The 17924-nt window shown below is 56.5% G+C and overlaps 1 long non-coding RNA gene across 1 annotated transcript; it reads right to left on the reverse strand.

The window, feature by feature from the left end:
• Positions 1 to 13976, reverse strand: LOC133235360 (uncharacterized). Its single transcript, XR_009732539.1, has 3 exons — positions 13505 to 13976; positions 12094 to 13006; positions 1 to 2497 (listed from the first exon to the last, which is right to left on the reverse strand). It is a non-coding gene; the product is annotated as an uncharacterized LOC133235360 (long non-coding RNA).
• Positions 13977 to 17924: the final 3948 nt, after the last annotated feature.

Below are 17924 nucleotides of genomic sequence, written 5' to 3' on the forward strand. Positions count from 1 at the left end.
TAGATGGAAATCAAACCCTCAATGGTTTCTCTCCTCACTCAGGCCGCAAGGCTGTCTGCCCAGGTACATGCCAGCAGGGACTGGCATTGGCCTTGGGATGATGTGGACAGAAGGCCCGGGGGATGGTCACGGCCAGCAGGACCTGCAGGGGAGCTGACAAACTGGAACCCTGACGGTAATGGGGGACAGAGCCTTAGGGGCAGGGTATTAAGACTTCCGGGTGACAGGTGAAGTACCCATCCCTGAACACACCTGGTGTTTGAGGACCCCAGCCTGCCTGGGGGCAGCACCCTGGCCCCAACTCACCCACACCCCAGCAGCTTCTCCCAAAAGTTCTGCTCAGCTCTAACCGTCTGTCACTGGGGCTGGTGATTCACACGCTCCGCTCCTCTTTCCTCTTCCTGACTAATTATAACTCCTGCGTGTTTTTCCCCCTGGAAAAAATGTCTTCTTAAAAAAATATATCCCCAAGACAGCAATAATTAACTTAGTGAGCACCAGTGTGCAATTCAGACTGACTCTGAGGACAGGAAGGTCCCAGGTGTGGGGAGAGGTCTTCTGGCCAACAGCGGAAGGGACGTGGGTGGGACGTGGGTGAACACGGGACGCTTCCAGCAGCAGCAGCTCAGCCCCTCCTCCGCCCCACCTATCGTGACGCTGGGACCCTGGGGAATTACAGTCACAGGAGCAGTCACGGGGACTCTATGGAGCACCTCTGCATGCTGGGGACAGGGCCCAGTGCCCACCAAGTGCACGGACATTCCCTCCTGACACCTGCTCAAATCAGCCCTACTTGCCCCAGGAGACACAAGACAAGACCCTGCCCAGAGCCCTGAACCATCAGTGGTGGGGTGAATTGTGAGGCCTGTGGTACTGGTAGTTGTGTGTGGTAGGACCATGGCCAGTGGCCCTAGCAGAGGGAGGCCAAGGGCCATGAGTCCCTCAAGGGACAGGCAAGCTTAGGCCCCTCTGGTCTGTCTCCCCCCGACCCACCTTCTGGGAATCACAGTGGTTCCCCTGGAACTTTGGCCAGAGTTGAGACCACAAGTGTTGTCTGAGCACTTGGTGGGCCCCAGTGAGCAGACGGCAGAGCAGATGTCTGAGCAGGTGCCCTAGCCCCGTGGGGAGAGGAGACACTGCCAGGACTGGGTCCTAGAGCAACAGTAACAGAAAGGCTGGGATATCTGAGACTGGGTCTGGGAGCCAGACAGAGACAGAGAGGGGGCAGAGATGGAGACTAAAACAAGAGAGATAGTCAGGCTGAGTCAGAGCCCAGAGGATGAAGATAAACCCAGAGAGAAGAGACAGAGACCCAGGGCAGGGGACTGAGCCCCCAACTGAGCAGCAGAGAAAGCTGAGATAGGAGAGCACCCCAGACCCGGTGTGGCCAAGGGGCTGCTTCAGTCAGAGAACCAGAGGCCTGGGGGTCTAGGAAAGAGCTGGGAGAGAAGGAGCATTGAAAGGAAAGTGAGAGAAGAGAGGTGAAGGCCCAAAGCCTCATGTGGTCAGGCTCTGTGGGTGGGGGTCCTAAGGACACGGGGTGGCCCTGGACACTGCAGGCCTGGCATGGGAGTGAGTGCATGGGGCCTGCTTGTTTCTTATCAATCCAGAAAGACTGCCTGGAGAGGTGGCTCCAGAGGAGCTGAGCACGTGGGCATCAGGAGAGCAAAGGTGCCTGCATCAAATGGGCAGAGAGGCCCATCCTGGGCGGATTCCCCTGGTTCAGGCTCTCTGAGGTAGCCCACCTCCCATCTTCACCAGCACAGAGGCGAAGAGCCTCCCCAGAGGCTGAGGAAAATCCAGGCAAGGTTGGCTTCTCCTTTTCTCCTAGGGAAGTGAAACCCTGGGGCTGTCTGTGTGGTTGGCCTGAGCACAGAGGCTGCCTGCTTTGTCCTGCAGAGCCATGCACCTCCCAGATAGGACCGGGTGGCAGGCAGATTCAGAGCTGCCCCCTGAGCCCAGGATATGGCAGCCTTCCCTGGTGTCAGGCTGGGACAAGCTCCCACACTTTATTCTCCAACAGCCTTTAGGAAACACATCCCCTCTACCAGCCCCCACGGGGGATCTGTCCCCCTCCTCAGATTTCTCAGGCAGGGCCAGGTTTCTCTCAGCTTAGGACAGGGCTGTGCTTCCTCTCCCAGACCCTCAAGACAGGGCCCGTCTCTCCCCTCGGACCCTCCAGGCAAAAGGAGGACCCTGCCCCCAGGCCCCTGGCTTCACTCTTGTCTTCACACCCCAGGAGGTGTTGACAGCCTCGCTAACCACAGGCAGACTGCCCCTGGCTCCAGCCATCACCTCCCCCAACTCCTCTGGACACCTGATGCGGCCGCTGCCTGCCCTGGGTCAGGGCCCAGTGCCCAGGACCCATGAGCCAGGCAGCTGTCGGGATTTCCGGCTCAGGGGGCCTCTAGGGCTGACACCTCTCAGTCACTTTCTCATCTGGACTCTCCCGGCCAAGTCTCTGCTCTTCCGGGGTCGGCTCTGGATCTTGGAGCATCTGTCATGGGAAGGGAGGGGGATATAGCAGGGAGCGGGTGGCCTCAGGTGGCCTTGAGCCCAGAAGACTAGCACAGGCTCCCGAATGTGCCCTTGAGCCCCAGGAAGGAGGGAAGAAGTGGTCGATGATCCCTGGGAACGGGGTTCACTGATGTAGGACGAAGCAGCCCATTGCAGGCCCTTCATTCTTTGGCCACCAGGGTAGGCTGGGGACACTATGGTGATCAGGGCATTTTGATGGAAATATCTGTTTCATGGATCCTTGAGACAAACCAAGAAATCTCCTTTTGCAGTGACATTAACAGGGGACAACATGACTCCAACAGGGGTTTGGAGTTCTGACAAACTGGGTCTGTCCAGTTCAGGCTCTGTGGAGATGACCAAGCCTCAATTTCCTCATCTATAAAATGGTACTGCCATTTACTTACTGCTGAGAGAATGCTGTGAATAATCTAGATTTCACATATAAAGCTGAAGCACTGAAAGGCTCTGCTTTTGGCACCCGGATCCCACTGGAGGCTCCCAACTCCCTGCTCCCCAGAGTCCCCTTTCTCTTCCAGGCCTCTCCTGGCAGAAGGAGACAGGCAGCCAGCCCTCAGCCTCCAGCCCCTCTGCAGCCTGGGGCAGACTGAGCTGAGGAGGGAAGGCAGAAGGCCCAGGTAGGGGCAAGGAGCCAGGAGGGCCAGGTGCTGGTTCCCTCCCAGGTGGGATCACTGGCAAGCCCCCTGTGCCCACCCTCAGGGACTGGACTGGCTGCACGCCTTCCTGCTCCAGCCTGGAATCTTCAGGCCGCCCCAGGGCTCAGTCGCCCTCTGCACCCCCACCCTGGCTCCGGCCCCCTTCCAGGCCAGCCTGACCTTTGGCCCCAGCTCCTCTGACAAGCAGAGAGGGAGGACACGGGCCCACCCCCATCACAGACCATTTTTAGCCCCCAAGGAACTCGGCGTGCTCCCAGCAAGGGTGCGTGGGTCCCAGCTGGGTATTAATAGCTCAGCCGGGGGAGGTGACCGGGACTTTCACAGCCAAAGCCTGCAGGCCTCGCATCCTGGGCGGGCAGGGCCGCCCTCTTGTTGTCCACTTGTCCTCCACTGCTCCCCACCACTCCCGTCTCCTAGGGGTTCTCTCACCTCCCTCCAGCCCCCAACCCACACACATGCCTAGTGCCCCCGCCTTGTTGAACCTCCCTGGACTCCCCTGTGGGGAGGGCGTGACCTCTGAGGTCAGGGGTGGGTGAGTGGCCGAGGCTGGTTCATGACCAGGCCCCGTGGGAGATGAGAACAGAGTGGCCTGTGATAAGGCTTCCTCCCTGGAACCCTCTCCTCGGCCCACTGGCCTCTCATTCCTGCTTGCATCCTCCGCCCCAGCTCCATCACCGGCTTCTCTGTGGGCTTCTCCCCACATCTCCAGCCACGCTGGGCCCGGAACGGAGAAGAGGCGGGAAAACCCAGCTGACGGGATGGAGCTCCGGACAGTGCTGCCTGCACATGGCTCAGGGCGGGCCGCGGAGGCCCGAACTGGCTGCACGGCCGCCTCTCAGGGGCAGCCTGGGAATGACAGGGCCCTGGGGTGTGACTGGGGACGCAGGGCCTTGGCACAGTTCCTCTAGAGACCCCTACTCGGTGCCACGGAAGCATCTCACGTACCCGCCTTGACCACTGCCCCTTACTCTGTTAGCTTATCTAACAGATGGCTCAGATGGTAAAGGGTCTGCCTGCAATGTGGGAGACCTGGGTTCGATCCCTGGGTTGAGAAGATCTCCTGGAGAAGGAATTGGCAACCCACTCCAGTATTCTTGCCTGGAGAATCCCACGGACAGAGGAGCATGGTAGGCTACAGTCCATGGGGTCGCAAAGAGTCGGACACGACTGAGTGAGCTTCACTCACCCCTACTCCAGGGCCTACAGTCCCGAGGGTAGAAATCAGCAACACCGACAGAGTGTGATCAACACGGAGACGGGGCATGATCCTCCACGTTTCAGAGGTCAGCAACCAAGGCTCCCATCCTGAAGGCAGGGGGCTGGGACTGGGGGCTAGGCCCCCAGCCTTGCTCTAGTGGCTTTGCATACAACATCCTGTCTTATTTACCACAGGGATCCCTCTGTCGCCATCTCACCACTGGTCACTTCCAGGACAGAGTTAGGACGGCTTCTGAGTCTTTGCAGACCTCTTTCTCAGCTAGCTGTGGCCTTCGGTACTGGTCTGATTCTAATCTCTAACCTCTGACCCTACCTCAGCCTGAGGCCTGACCTTGACCCCAGACTGAGCTTAGCTCTCCATTCTCATGAAGTTCTGAGTCACAGCCCCTACCCTCTGACCCCTGACTCCAAGCCAAGTCTGGACCTCTGGCCATTGGATAAGACTTATGCCTGACCCTTTGACCTCAGCTCCCGTTTAAGTCTCAGCCCTGAGGCCCAGGTTGACACTGGGCCGCCACCCGCTGGTTCCCACCCCAGGCTGAGCCCCCAAGCCAGCTCCGGTCCTTGCTTGCCTTCCTGAGCCTCAGTCCTGGACTCACCCCGACTCCCAGCTTCTCAGCCTGGAGGAGGCCCTGCACGCTCCTCACACTCACTCAGCCACCCCCATGCCGAGTTTTGAAGCAAGCTGACACAAGGAGCACATCACACTGGGCGATTTATGACTTGGACTAGCAGAGGCTGGAAACATATGCTATTTCTGGGCTGGAGCTTATTGTTTGGACCACGGAGAAGCAGATCCCACGGCAGAGGGAAGGGAAACAGATGGGCAGATGGGCCCTAGTGCACACAGACACCACGTGTGGGGCACAGGGGCCCTGGGTGACCTGGGGCTGGGGCCACGCTCTTCCAGAGCAGAGAGGCAGGTGTGTACACACTCTCCAATCCGGAGGAAACCGATGACAATGAGTGGGACACCCACCTCGAGTCCTGCACCTAGTTTTCTCCCTAGCTGCAGAACCCACATTCCCAGCAGCTCAGAATGGAAACTGGGTCCAAGTCCCGGCTCTCCTTTGCACAGGCTGTGAGCCCTGGGGCATGCCGCCTGGTCTCAGCCTCCGACAGTGTCCGCGACCCAAACGTAACATGGGGAGATGACGCTACCTTCCTCATGGGGTTTTCTGAGGACACACGCGGAGGCAGAGGCCCAGTGCATGTCTGGCACATGGCTACAGCTCACAAAGGAGCACCTACTAATATTTTATCAAAGATTGAAGTCCAGCTGTTCCAACTGGAAGATCAGTGGCCTCTCACTTCTGCTCCCACCCTAGGGCTCCTGGGGGACACAGTTTGGAAACCCTTGACCTAGATTCTGGGCTGGCTGTAGGACCAAAAGTATCATTAACTGACGATTTATAGGAGCCCGAACAGCATGGAATTTGTCAGCGTGGAATTAGGTCACAGAATTCTTGAAACAGAGGAGCCACAGAAGCCAAAAAACTCAACATCTGAAGGCACAGTGATCTCCTGGGCCAAGAATGGTGTGGACCAACCAAGAAAGAACGGAACCCTCCCTTGGACAGCAGGCTGCAGCACTGTCTTATGTCCTGGAGTGTCCTGGAGCAGGTGGAGAGCCTCCGGCTCCATCATGATCTCCATAGCCCCTAATTTCCTGGAGAATTCCTGCTTCCCCATTGCCACTCTGCTCAAGTGTGCAAAAAAGTCCAGCTGTTCCCAGGCCCCGCCTCTCCCAAGCTGGATCATCTCTATGACTCCTCCCAGGACTCCCCACCCGGTAGCTGAGGTCCCTAGGGTGAATCTCAGAGGGCCACCTCTGCTGCCTACCCTCAGCCGCCAGACACTGCAGAGTGGGCTTCGGACACACCAACGACTCTAGGCTCTGCGGGCTCTGGGCCAACATTCCTTAAGAGTGAAGCCAAGGAGCCGACCCCAGGGGAAGAAGGTGAGCACCTATGCACAGGGAACCCCCTGCGCCCCTGGAGTTTTACCTCCATTATCTCTGATTCAGGAAACAGAGGGTCGGACCAGAGGACATGCCCAAGGCCACACGACTGGGAAGTGGAAGGGGTAAGATCTGACCTAAAGCTCCTGCCTGTCCTGAGAGCAGGGCCAAGAAGTGAGGTCCCACATGCGGGTGGGCTACCGCTCAGTGAGTGGCCACAGAGACCTACAGCCAGCGCATCCCAAACCCGATCGCTGGCGGCTCCCAACCTCCACCACGGCTGGCTGAGCCCCACCCCCAGTGCCATTCCCACATGACCTTTCCAGGTGGCTAATGAGGGCCGGGGCACCTCAATAATTGGCCTCATTAAGCGGCTGGGGCTGCCCAGGGGATGGGGTGGCGGATGCTGGGCCCCACGGGGACAGGCCAGACAGCCTCCCGTTAATTACCTGAAAAATCAGACAATTAGGCCTCCTGCCACCCGCCTGCCCACGTCCTGCTGGCCCCTAATTACCGATGACTGCTGAGCAGGCTGGGAGTGACCTGGATTTGGAACAGGGACCAGAAACTGCCATCTCTCCCATCCCCCACCCTGCATCCATCACAGGCTGTGGAGATAGAGAGCTGGGGGGAGGGTTCTCAGGGAGCTTCCTGTCATCCCATTCCCCAGCCCTGGACCCTGCCCACCCACTATCTCTCCTGCCAAGGGCACCTCTGGAAGAAATGAGATGGACACGTGGAGCCCTGGTAGCCCTCAGGGAAAGATGGGTGGACTGCTGGGGGGAGGGGTGAAGACCCAGAGAGTGGAGTCCAAGAGGTGTGGGGGCTGGTGAAGAAACTGACCTCCCCTTCGTGCTTGGCTCCTCCAGGGAGAAAATGCGAGACTGCGTGCTGGAGTGGGAATACCAGAGAGGATGAAGTTGAGAACCCTCCTGGGGGGGCACCCCCGCCCAGCCCTGGGGAACCTGGGCCTGACCTAGGGGAGTGCCCCAACTCAGGAGAGCTGGACCTAGACAAGCACGACCAGGGTACAGCTTGTGGTGCTGCAGGAGGTGTGAAGAGGAGGGCTTGGCTTGGCTGGGGCGGTCCTGGAAGGCCTCCCAGCGGTGATGACGGTTAGGCTGAGCCAGGTGGGGGTGCAGTGCTACAGGCGGAGGGCACAGCACATGTGAGGGCCTGGAGGTGCATCCTTCTCTGCTGAGAGCAGTGACGGAGAGGCAGGGTACCCCTCTGCAAGTATCCACCAGGCACCAGGCCATTGAGTGAGGGCGGCCAGACTGGCCCTCCCCTGCTGTGCAGGGGACGTGGGCTGGGGGCCGGGGATGCAGGCACAAGCCAAACAGACGTGAACCCCAGGCCTTGTGCAGCTTATGGTCTCGCAAGGTACATAATGTTCCTGTTGTGGTGTTGTGTGATAGATCACCAGTGTCCGATATATGATGGATGGTTGGATGGATGGATGGCAGACCAACACCCCCGGGTGAAGGTGCAGAGCTTGAAACAGAGCCGACCTGTTACTCCCCATCTTTGGCACCCTCCACCTCTGTTTGTCATGTAAGAGCCCTGGGCCAGAAAGAGGGGGGCTCTTCCCCAGGCTCTGTGCCTCTCTCCATTTCATTTTACCTCCCCAACTGGCTCTGGCTCTCCCGGAAGCTGGGCACCCTCCTCCGCCACCAACCTTGCACTCCAAGCCAATCTGACCTTCACCTGCTGATGAGTGAGGGAGTAACCTTGTGGGACATTCAGCTGGAACTGGACACCTGGGGGGACGTGGGTCCAAGGGTTGGGACTCCTGGATGAATGTGATGGTGTATCAGTGAGAAGAGGTGGGGAGAGGAGCTCAGCCCCCGCACCTCACCCTCTTGGGTGGGATTTTTTGAGGGAGAGGTCAGTTACCTTTGTGGTTCTTATATACTTCTTTAAGTATAGTATTTGATTAATGTAAAAGAATGTCTGTGACATTCTTTTAGGTATAACATAAGGGGTAAAAACATAAGGGGCTTTCTTGAGAGTCCCTTGGACTGCAAGGAGATCCAATCAGTCCATCTTAAAGGAAATCAACCCTGAATATTCATTGGAAGGACTGAAGCTGAAGTTCCAATACTTTGGCCACCTGATGCAAACAGCTGACTCAATGGAAAAGACCCTGATCCTGGGAAAGACTGAGGGCAAGAGGAGAAAGGGGCGACAGAGGATGAGATGGTTGGATGGCATCATTGACTCAATGGACATGAGTTTGAGCAAGCTCCAGGAAAAAGTGAAGGACAGGGAAGCCTGGCGTGCTGCAGTCCATGGGGTCACAGAGTCGGACACAACTTAGTGATTGAACAACAACAAAGGAATGTCTGTGACAATACGTAATAACCTAATGGATGCTGGTGACCTACCACGCAACACAAGAACAGGATCAAAGTGCGCTCCGCGAGACTGTAAGCGCTGTGAGACCTGGGGTTCACGTCTGTCTTGCTTGTGCCCACCTCCCCTGCCCCCAGCACCACAAACAGCACCTGGCACCCTGTGAGCCAGCAACAGATTTCATCGGCGGAATCCCCCTGTGTGTGACACCCCTCCCCGATTCCTACCTCCCCCAGCGTACCCAGAATGCTGGTTTATCACTTTTGCTCTTTTGTAAGAGCTCGATCATATGCATTTGAACGTCTTAAACAGTACTGTGTCGTTTCAGCCTGGTGGCTGCTGCTGCTGCTGCTAAGTAGAGTCAGTCGTGTCCGACTCTGTGCAACCACATAGACGGCAGCCCACCAGGCTCCACCGTCCCTGGGATTCTCCAGGCAAGAACACTGGAGAGGGTTGCCATTGCCTCTCCAATGCATGAAAGTGAAAAGTGAAAGTGAAGCCGCTCAGTCGTGTCCGACTCTTAGCAACCCCATGGACTGCAGCCTACCAGGCTCCTCCGCCCATGGGATTTTCCAGGCAAGAGTACTGGAGTGGGGTGCCATCACCTTCTCCGCAGTCTGGTGGAGGACTTGATAAAAATGGCTTTGAACTGACTGTAGTTTCCTGCAATTTGTGTTCTTCCCTCTACATTATGCTTTAGGGTTCACCCCTGCTGCTGCGGGAGGTGCAGTTGATTTCTTTACTGGATGTTTGTGTTGTTCTTAGCTTCTCCTCAGGAACAGAGCTGCTAAAAACATCCTGGGGGGTGGATTGTATTATCATTATTGTTAATGATAATGTTCCCATCCTGCCAGGGTATACACTCCCTCTTCTCCCCGACCCCCCTGCACACACGGACACTTCCCAGGCACAATGGTGCCCTGGAACGAGGTGCCCTGTGACCTGAGCCAACCCTAGAGGGGTAGGGGATGGGTGGGTCAGGGTATGGGTCCACATCTACATGACTCTGTGCATCTCGTTTCTGGATCCACACCCATGCACCCCACTTCGACTCAACCTCACAAGTGCATCTGGCTCCATGTTCAGAACAAGATGAAATGAGAAAACAGACTGTGTAGCTGGACAGTCCTGGGTTCAAAGGTCCAGTTGTGTGGTCCAGTGGCTAAGACTCCATGCTCCCAATGCAGGGGGGCCCTGGGTTGCATCCCTGGTCAGGGAACTAGATCCCACCTGCTGTAACTAAGATCCCACGTGCCACAACTAAGACCTTGGACAGCCAAATAAATAAATAAAGGCCTGGTTCATCATGCACAAGCTCTAGGACCTCGGGCGAGTCACTTCTTCTTTCTGAGCCTTGGTTTCCTTGTGTGCAAAGTGAGGGTGACTTTAGGACAGAACGTTGCAGAGCCCCGTGAGCGCTGAGAGGTGAGAGGCAGGCAGGGGTAGTTGCTCTTTTCCCTACTCCACTTGGGCTCCTTCTGCTCTCCATCTAAGGGGACTGCCAGGGCATCCAACCACCACCCCTATGGATAAGGAAGCTGAGATACAGAGCATGAAGGACCGCCACCCAGCGCCCTGGAGGTCCCAGCCCATCCCTCCTGCAGGGCTGACTGGTCCCCCTACCAGTGTGTCCCCCACTGCCTCTGCCGGGTCTGCGTGTGCACAAAGGCCAGCCATGCCGTCCCCTCTCCGCCATGAGACCCTGGCCCTGCCGTTTAGCCTCCTATGCTCTGTCTCAGCCCTGGGGTACGAAGCTGGGGAGGGCAGACAGGGCAGCATCAGGAGGCCAGCAGGGTTGGCAGCCCACTGTGCAGCCCAACCTAAGGCTCCTTCCTGGGCCTCACGGTGACCTCCCCTGTCCCATGGGCACTGGAGCCCCCACCCTCCCGGACCAGGCCCCCTTCATGTGGGGACCCCAGGTCCTGCTGGCTTAGGGCCTCCTGGACTCTACCACAGCCCCCAGCCTGCTCTGAGGGGTGGTCACACGTGGGCTGTCAGCCCTGTACCCAGGGGGTGATGGGGGAGGCCTGATGCTGCCTCTGCAGACAGACGGAGGAGGTGGGGCTGCGAGAGGAGGCCTCAGCTTGCCCAGGAGTGTAGTGCTTCATGCTGCAGTTGCACCCAGCTTTTGGATAAAGATCTGGGGCTCCGTGTCCCACCATAGCGAAGGCAAGCGGAAACCAGGAGCGCCCCCTGCTGTCACTGCTTGCATTCAATAGCGCTGACCTGAGTGGAAGGAGGTCTCCTTCAAACACAGACTTCCTGCTGGAAGGAGCCCGCTGCTACTACCCAGCCAGACTGGCTCCCTACGCGGTGCGCGGCCCGAGATCAGGGCCAGCTTTCACCCCCAGCTCTGCTCAGGAGCCGGCCTTAAGAGAAGTGGGTGAGACAGGGCCTTCCCTTCAGCCCCCAGCACCCCTTCCCACCTGCCAGCCCCGCTTTTCTCCTCCTCACAGGGAACCCCCTCCGGGCTGCAGCTCCATTCCCTCCAGGCTCCCGCCCCGCAGGCCCCCGGGCCCTTCCTCCACGCCGGGGGAGGGAGCACAGTAATTCGAGTTATTTTTAGCCAGCCGCATCCTCTATGAGACGCAAGTCAAGGGGAAGCCGCCCCCGCGCCTCCGGGAGCTTTGGAGCTTCTTGCAGAAAAAAGATCGGTTAAAACTAGTGCTTGGAGCACTCGCGCCAGTCAGGCAGGGCCAGCGCTGTGGCAGGCGGAGCGACGACCCTGGGTCCCTCACCCACGGCTCCCTGTGCTGCGGGCTGGTTGTTAGGGGTGGCCAGGGGCCCGCACGGGCCCTCACTGCCTCCACTCAGCAGCTGTCCTCAGCCGCCCTCTCCTGGCTCCACCCCCCTCCCCCCACCGTCATCTCAGCATCCCTGCCTGCTGGGGGTGAAGAGAGCATCTGGGGAGCCATCCCCACTCTCTCATCCCGCTCTGGGCGGGGTGCCCTGGGGGTGGGCAGCCTACATGTTTCCAGGGGAGATTTGGGGGTCAGGAAGAGAGCCGGGTATCACCAGCCTGGCCTTCTGGCTGTTTCAAGCCTTGCAGGGGTCGGGGGGCTATCAAATGGGACACAGCCCCGTCGGCCAGGCCCTGTGAGGATCCCTGGAGCTTCACCATAACCTACAAGTGTAGTAGGTGGCACACTCATCCCTGTCTCACGAGGAGGTCACGGAGCTACAAACGGATGGAGCTTTTGCTCAAGGTCACCCAACTGCCAAGTGTCAAGGCAGCAACTGGGTCACGCCCTCCAGCCTTTACCAGTGGACAGACAGTGAGTGCTTAAGAATGCGAGGACCCACTAATGAACGAGCACTGGGGGGGGCCAACAGTGCTACGGAGCAGGGATGCTGTACGGGACCCACCTGCCGTGGACACCACAGCACGCTCTCCCAGAGGCTCACTCCGCAGCTAGGACGTAGCCCTCCTTTTCCCAAGCTGTCATCGGCGTGTGTCTCCGGCAGCATCCAAGCCCGGCAGAGCTTCCAGGAGTGGCCTTGACAGAGAAATAGCCGTGTGACTCTGGGCAAGTCACTTTACCTTTCTGGGCCTCACCCCACTCTAGTACTCTTGCCTGGAAAATCCCATGGACGGAGGAGCCTGGAAGGCTGCAGTCCATGGGGTCGCTGAGGGTCGGACACGACTGAGCGACTTCACTTTCACTTTCACTAACACAGGATTAACAGAAGAAGCCAGTCTGCAGGTGTGGCGAAGACTAATGCAGAGCTCCTGGCTCCTGGCCCTAGCAGAACACCCCTTTCCTGCCCAGGCCCTGGATTTAGGATACCCACTGTGGGCCAGGCCTTGGGGGGTTCGGGGGTACGGCGACAGCTCCCGGAGGCCCTCATCATCTGGGGTCCAGTGCCAGAGAGCCATAGGAAGCAAATGCCAGCTTGAGCCTGCTCGGCCCATGGCATCCTCCTCACCCCACCCCCTCTCCCTGACCTCACAAGGCCTGCCCCTGCACCCCAGCAGCCCCCCTCCTCTCCCAGGAAGGCTCCAGAGCCCCTCTTCCAAACCCGAGGCTCCTGCCTAGACGGACTCTCTCTGTTCTGCACCCTGGGGTGCTGTGCCCGCAGCCACCTCCTGTCCCAGCCCTCAGGTTCTGCATCTCACAGATGCTCCAGGTGGTCCTGATAGTAGTCCTGGGCCAGCAGATGAAGGATTTCAAGCTCACAGGCCCAGCCACTCATCTTCCAAGTGGAGCCAGGGGTCATTCTTTCTGTTTGCACCATCACAGAGAATCTCCCTCCAGGCTGTGGGCTGACCCTGTTTTACCTGGAGCGGGGGAGAGTGAGGGGCAGACGCTGGGAGTTTGGGGGATTTGCCCAGGGGCCCAGAGCTTGGAAAGTGCAGCACTTGGGTCAGAGTGCTTCTCGCTCAGGGGCTCTCAGTGGGACCTTGCGGGTTCCAGCTCTCCTGTGCCCCTCCTCGGATCCCCAGCTCCTTGCGGCTCTATCTGGTGTCCCTTGTTCCTCCCTAATCAGGGCCAGGCCTCCTTCCTCACTCACTCCGTTGTGCCCTGAGGCCGGAAGTGGGTTTACTGAAGCGCTAAGTGGGGAGCAGGCAAGGCAGGCCCAGAGCCTTCCCCAGAGTCACCCCAACCCCCACACTGTAAGGCACAGCCCTTCTGGTCCTCACTGCCTGCTCTTCAAGCCAACAGTAAGGATGTCCCGTGCCCTGCCCCACTCTGACCACCCTGGTTCTGCCTTTGCCACATACTCTCTGTGTGCCTTGGGCAAGTCCCTGCTCATCGCTAGACCTCAGCTTCCCTACCTATAGGCGTGGAGAGGGGATCCAGGTGATTTTCAATACCCTTGCTCCGGCGCTGGTTTTCTCATCCCTTCCAGGGGCTCCTGGGTCGCAGCCTCTGTGACCTGGGAGAGAGTACAGACTTTGAGAGTTGGGGGTTTGAAATCTTAGGGAGGTGATTTCATTCATTCTTCCTTCATTCAGAAGAATTCTTGCAAAGGCCACTTCACCCTTCCCTCTTGCCCCTTAAAGAATCTTCCACGTGATCCTGAGCCTCGGGTGGCCCTGGGACTCAGCCGCTGGGCCATAACAGGGGCTGAGAAAGGAGCCTTCCCCTTCCCCAGCTTCTCTTTAGCCCCAGCTAGAAAGGTGTGCACAGGCTGGGGGGGCATCCAGGCACGATGGGGCTCAAGGAGAGAGGGGAGCTGGAGAGGCCACAGTTGCCATGGCACTGCAGTGCTGGCTCCACTGGAGGCTGCTAGTGGGGAAGGAAAGGGGTCCCTCCCAGCCCTCAGCTTCATTCTTCCTTTTCATATGCTCTTTCTTCACCTCAGAGACAGGGCTCAGAGTTGGGGGAGCCTCATGAATACAGTCCTGCCCTATCCGGCCTCCTCTCATGCCCATGTATCCCATCCCTCCCTTTCTGGTAGGTCAGGCCTCCGTGTTGATGAGCATCTCCACCTTCACACCCGGCTAGTCCCTGTGCCTGAGACCCACAGAACCCAGCCCAGCCCAAGCTGGCAGGAGAGGATCCTGCCCTCCTCCCCGGGACACTGCCACCACCACCAACACCCCCTCCTTTCTAGGCATCTTCTGGGAGGGGCCGGTGGGTCTGAGCGGAAGCAGAGCCAGCACAGTGGACACCGCTACTCTGAGCATCTGTTGGCTGCAGAGGCCAGGGTTTCTCCCAGGTCACCTGTCAGTATCACAGGGTTTCCTCCAGGACCTCATTGGGCACATACCATCCCATGTTCCTGGTGGGGGCATCTGGACCACAATAGCTCTCCCAGGTGGCGCTAGTGGTAAAGAATCTGCCTGCCATTGCAGGAGATATAAGAGACGCAGGTTTGATCGCTGGGTCGGGAAGATTCCCCCGGAGGAGGACATGGCAACCCACTCCAGGATTCTTGCCTGGAGAATCCCACGGACAGAGGACCCTGGTGGGCTACAGTCCATAGGGTCGTAAAGAGTTGGACATGACTAAAGTGATTTAGCACAGCTCTCTGTTTGGCTGTGAGACCTCTAGCAAGTCAGGCCCAAGGACTCCATCTCCTCGTCTGTGAAATAGGGTGATGAGAACCCTGGCAGCTCCCAAGGCTCTAAGCATTTCCCAAGGAAATGCTCAGCCAGACCTGGGAGGCTTCCTGCCTGCTCAGCATCCCCCCACTGTCACAGGTGGAGAGACTGAGGCTCTGAGAGGTGAAGTCACTCCACTGGGAAGCAGCAGTCAGAATTTGAACTCAAGTCAGTCTTATATGGAAACCTATTCTTTTAACCCCCAACAGGCATAACCTCCAATAACTCGGATGTAAACTAGCAGGGGCTTCCCAGGGACACCCACAGGCTCCACTTTGTCTACCTTGATCCCTCTCTGGGATCCAGGTTTAGGTGGGACACCCTGGAGCCAGGGAAGAGTCAACCTACACAGAGAACCTGCTGAGAATGGGTGGGGGTGGGGGGGCTTATGGGGGTGATGGGTGCTAGAAGCTGGGGTGTGAGAGGGCCTGAAGGCTCAAAGGGCTTCTTCCCAAAGGACGGGTGCTCGGGCGGCGACTGGCGGCCCCATTCCATCCGCGGTCCTGTGCTGCCCCCATGTGGATGACAGGCTAACATTCTCGGCTGGAGATGTCCCATCACCTCATGGCCAGGAACCCCCCAGAGGGAATATGTGGCCTGGGTGAAGGTGTGAAGGTGTCTCAGTGACTGGAGGAATGTGCTACCCCCAAGCCTCTGTGGGGCCTGTCTTCTCTCTTCCTGACAGATCCTGGGCCCCAGCCTGGCACTGCAGACTGCCCACCACCTTTTCTTCTTCCAGGAGCTTAGGACCCCAGACTTTTGGAGGAAACTGAACTTGAGAGCTATAGTTTCCCACCCTCCATCCCATATTTCAACCTCTATTCCCAGTAATTTCTAATACCTGAGAGCTTATCACTCTGGGAGAAGCCCATGGTGTGGAAGAAATTCTGATTGCAAAAATGACCCTCATCCGTGGAGCTGGTATTTGCCTCCCTTGGCCATAGCTCTGCCCTCTGGGGCTACAAGAACCAGGTGGTCTCTCACAGGAATTTTCAACCAGATCCAAAGCTTAACCTGGTGCTCAGGGGCCTCCTCTCCGACTCCCAGTCTTCTCTCCTAAAACATTGTGGTTCTGACGAGCCACTCCAGTTCCTCCTGTCTGGGCACACTGGCAGTCTCTGTCCTTGTGTAACTTCAGGACTGAGGGGACCCAGCACCCCTGAGGACTGTGGTGGCCCTCCATCCTGAACCTTCCTTGGAACCTGTGCTCACTCATTGACTTGACACTGACATTTTCCCTTAAGCCATGTCTGCCTCCTCAGGAACCTTATGGGCAACAGTGTGGCTGGGATGAACAATGACTAAACACTTAATGTATACTCAGCACAGTGTTCAGTGCTTTACTCCAATTAGCCGGTTTAACTGATAAAGGAAACTGAAGATGAGTCAAAGAAATGGAACGATATCCTATGCTCTTGTGTTGGAAGAATTGATACTGTGAAAGCAGCCATACAACCCAAAGCAATCTACAGATTTAATGTCAAATCTATCATATTACTCATGACGTTTTCCACAGAACAAGAGCAAATAATCCTAAAATGCACAGGGAACCATAAAAGACCCAGAATTGCCAAAGCAATCCCGAGGAAAAAGAATGAAGTTGGAGGCATAACCCTGCCAGACTTCACATGATACTACAAAGCTGTGGTAATCAAAGCAGCCTGGTGTTAGCACAAAAGCAGATACATGTATCAATGGAACAGAATAGAGAACTCAGAAATAAACCCGTACACCTATAGTCAAGTAATCTTCAACAGAGGAGGCAAGAATATGCAAAGATAGTCTCTTCAGCAAGTGGTGTTGGAAAAGTTAGACAGTTCAGTTCAGTTGCTTAGTCATGTCTGACTCTTTGCGACCCCATGAATCGCAGCACGCCAGGCCTCCCTGTCCATCACTAGCTCCCAGAGTTCACCCGAACTCATGTGCCTCGAGTCGGTGATGCCATCCAGCCATCTCATCCTCTGTTGTCCCCTTCTCCTCCTGCCCCCAATCCCTCCCAGCATCAGGGTCTTTTCCAATGAGTCAACTCTTCGCATGAGGTGGCCAAAGTATTGGAGTTTCAGCCTCAGCATCAGTCCTTCCAATGAACACCCAGGACTGGTCTCCTTTAGGATGGACTGGTTGGATCTCCTTGCAGAGAAAAGAGTTGGACAACCCCATGTAAATCAGTGAAGTTAGAACAGACCCTTACTCTATATGCAAAAATAAACTTCAAATGGCTTAAAGACTTAAATATAAGACATGACACCATAAAACTCTTAGAAGGGAACATAGGCAAAGCATTCTCTGACATAAATCATACCGATATTTTATTAGGTCAGTCTGCTAAGGCGATAGAAATAAAAGCAAAAAGAAACAAATGGGACATAAACTTAGAAGCTTCTGCACAGCAAAGGAAACCATAAGCAAAATGAAAAGGTAATCTACAGACTAGAAGAAAATATTTGCAAACAGTGCGACTGACAAGGGGTTAATTTCCAAAATACACAAACAGTTCATACAACTTAATATTAAACACACAAACAACCCAATCAAAAAAATGGGCAGAAGACCTAAATAGACATTTCTCCAAAGAAGACATACAAATGGCCAACACACACATGAAAAGATGCTCAACGCTACTAATTATTAGAGAAATACAAATCAAAACCATGAGGTTTCACCTCATACAGGTTAGAATGGCCATCATCCAAAAGTTTACATATAGGACTTCCCTTGCTGAGCGCCGAAGAATTGATGCTTTTGAACTGTGGTGTTGGAGAAGACTCTTGAGAGTCCCTTGGACTGCAAGGAGATCCAACCAGTCCATTCTGAAAGAGATCAGCCCTGGGATTTCTTTGAAAGGAATGATGCTGAGGCTGAACTCCAGTACTTTGGCCACCTCATGTGAAGAGCTGACTCATTGGAAAAGACTCTGATGCTGGGAGGGATTGGGGGCAGGAGGAGAAGGGGACGACAGAGGATGAGATGGCTGGATGGCATCATGGACTCGATGGACGTGAGTTTGAGTGAACTCCAGGAGTTGGTGATAGACAGGGAGGCCTGGCATGCTGCGATTCATGGGGTCACAAAGAGTTAGACATGACTGAGCGACTGAACTGAACTGAACTGTGGTCCAGGGGATAAGAATCTGCCTTACAATGCAAAG

Source organism: Bos javanicus, chromosome 22, assembly GCF_032452875.1.
Source record: "Bos javanicus breed banteng chromosome 22, ARS-OSU_banteng_1.0, whole genome shotgun sequence".
Taxonomy (NCBI): Eukaryota; Metazoa; Chordata; class Mammalia; order Artiodactyla; family Bovidae; genus Bos; species Bos javanicus.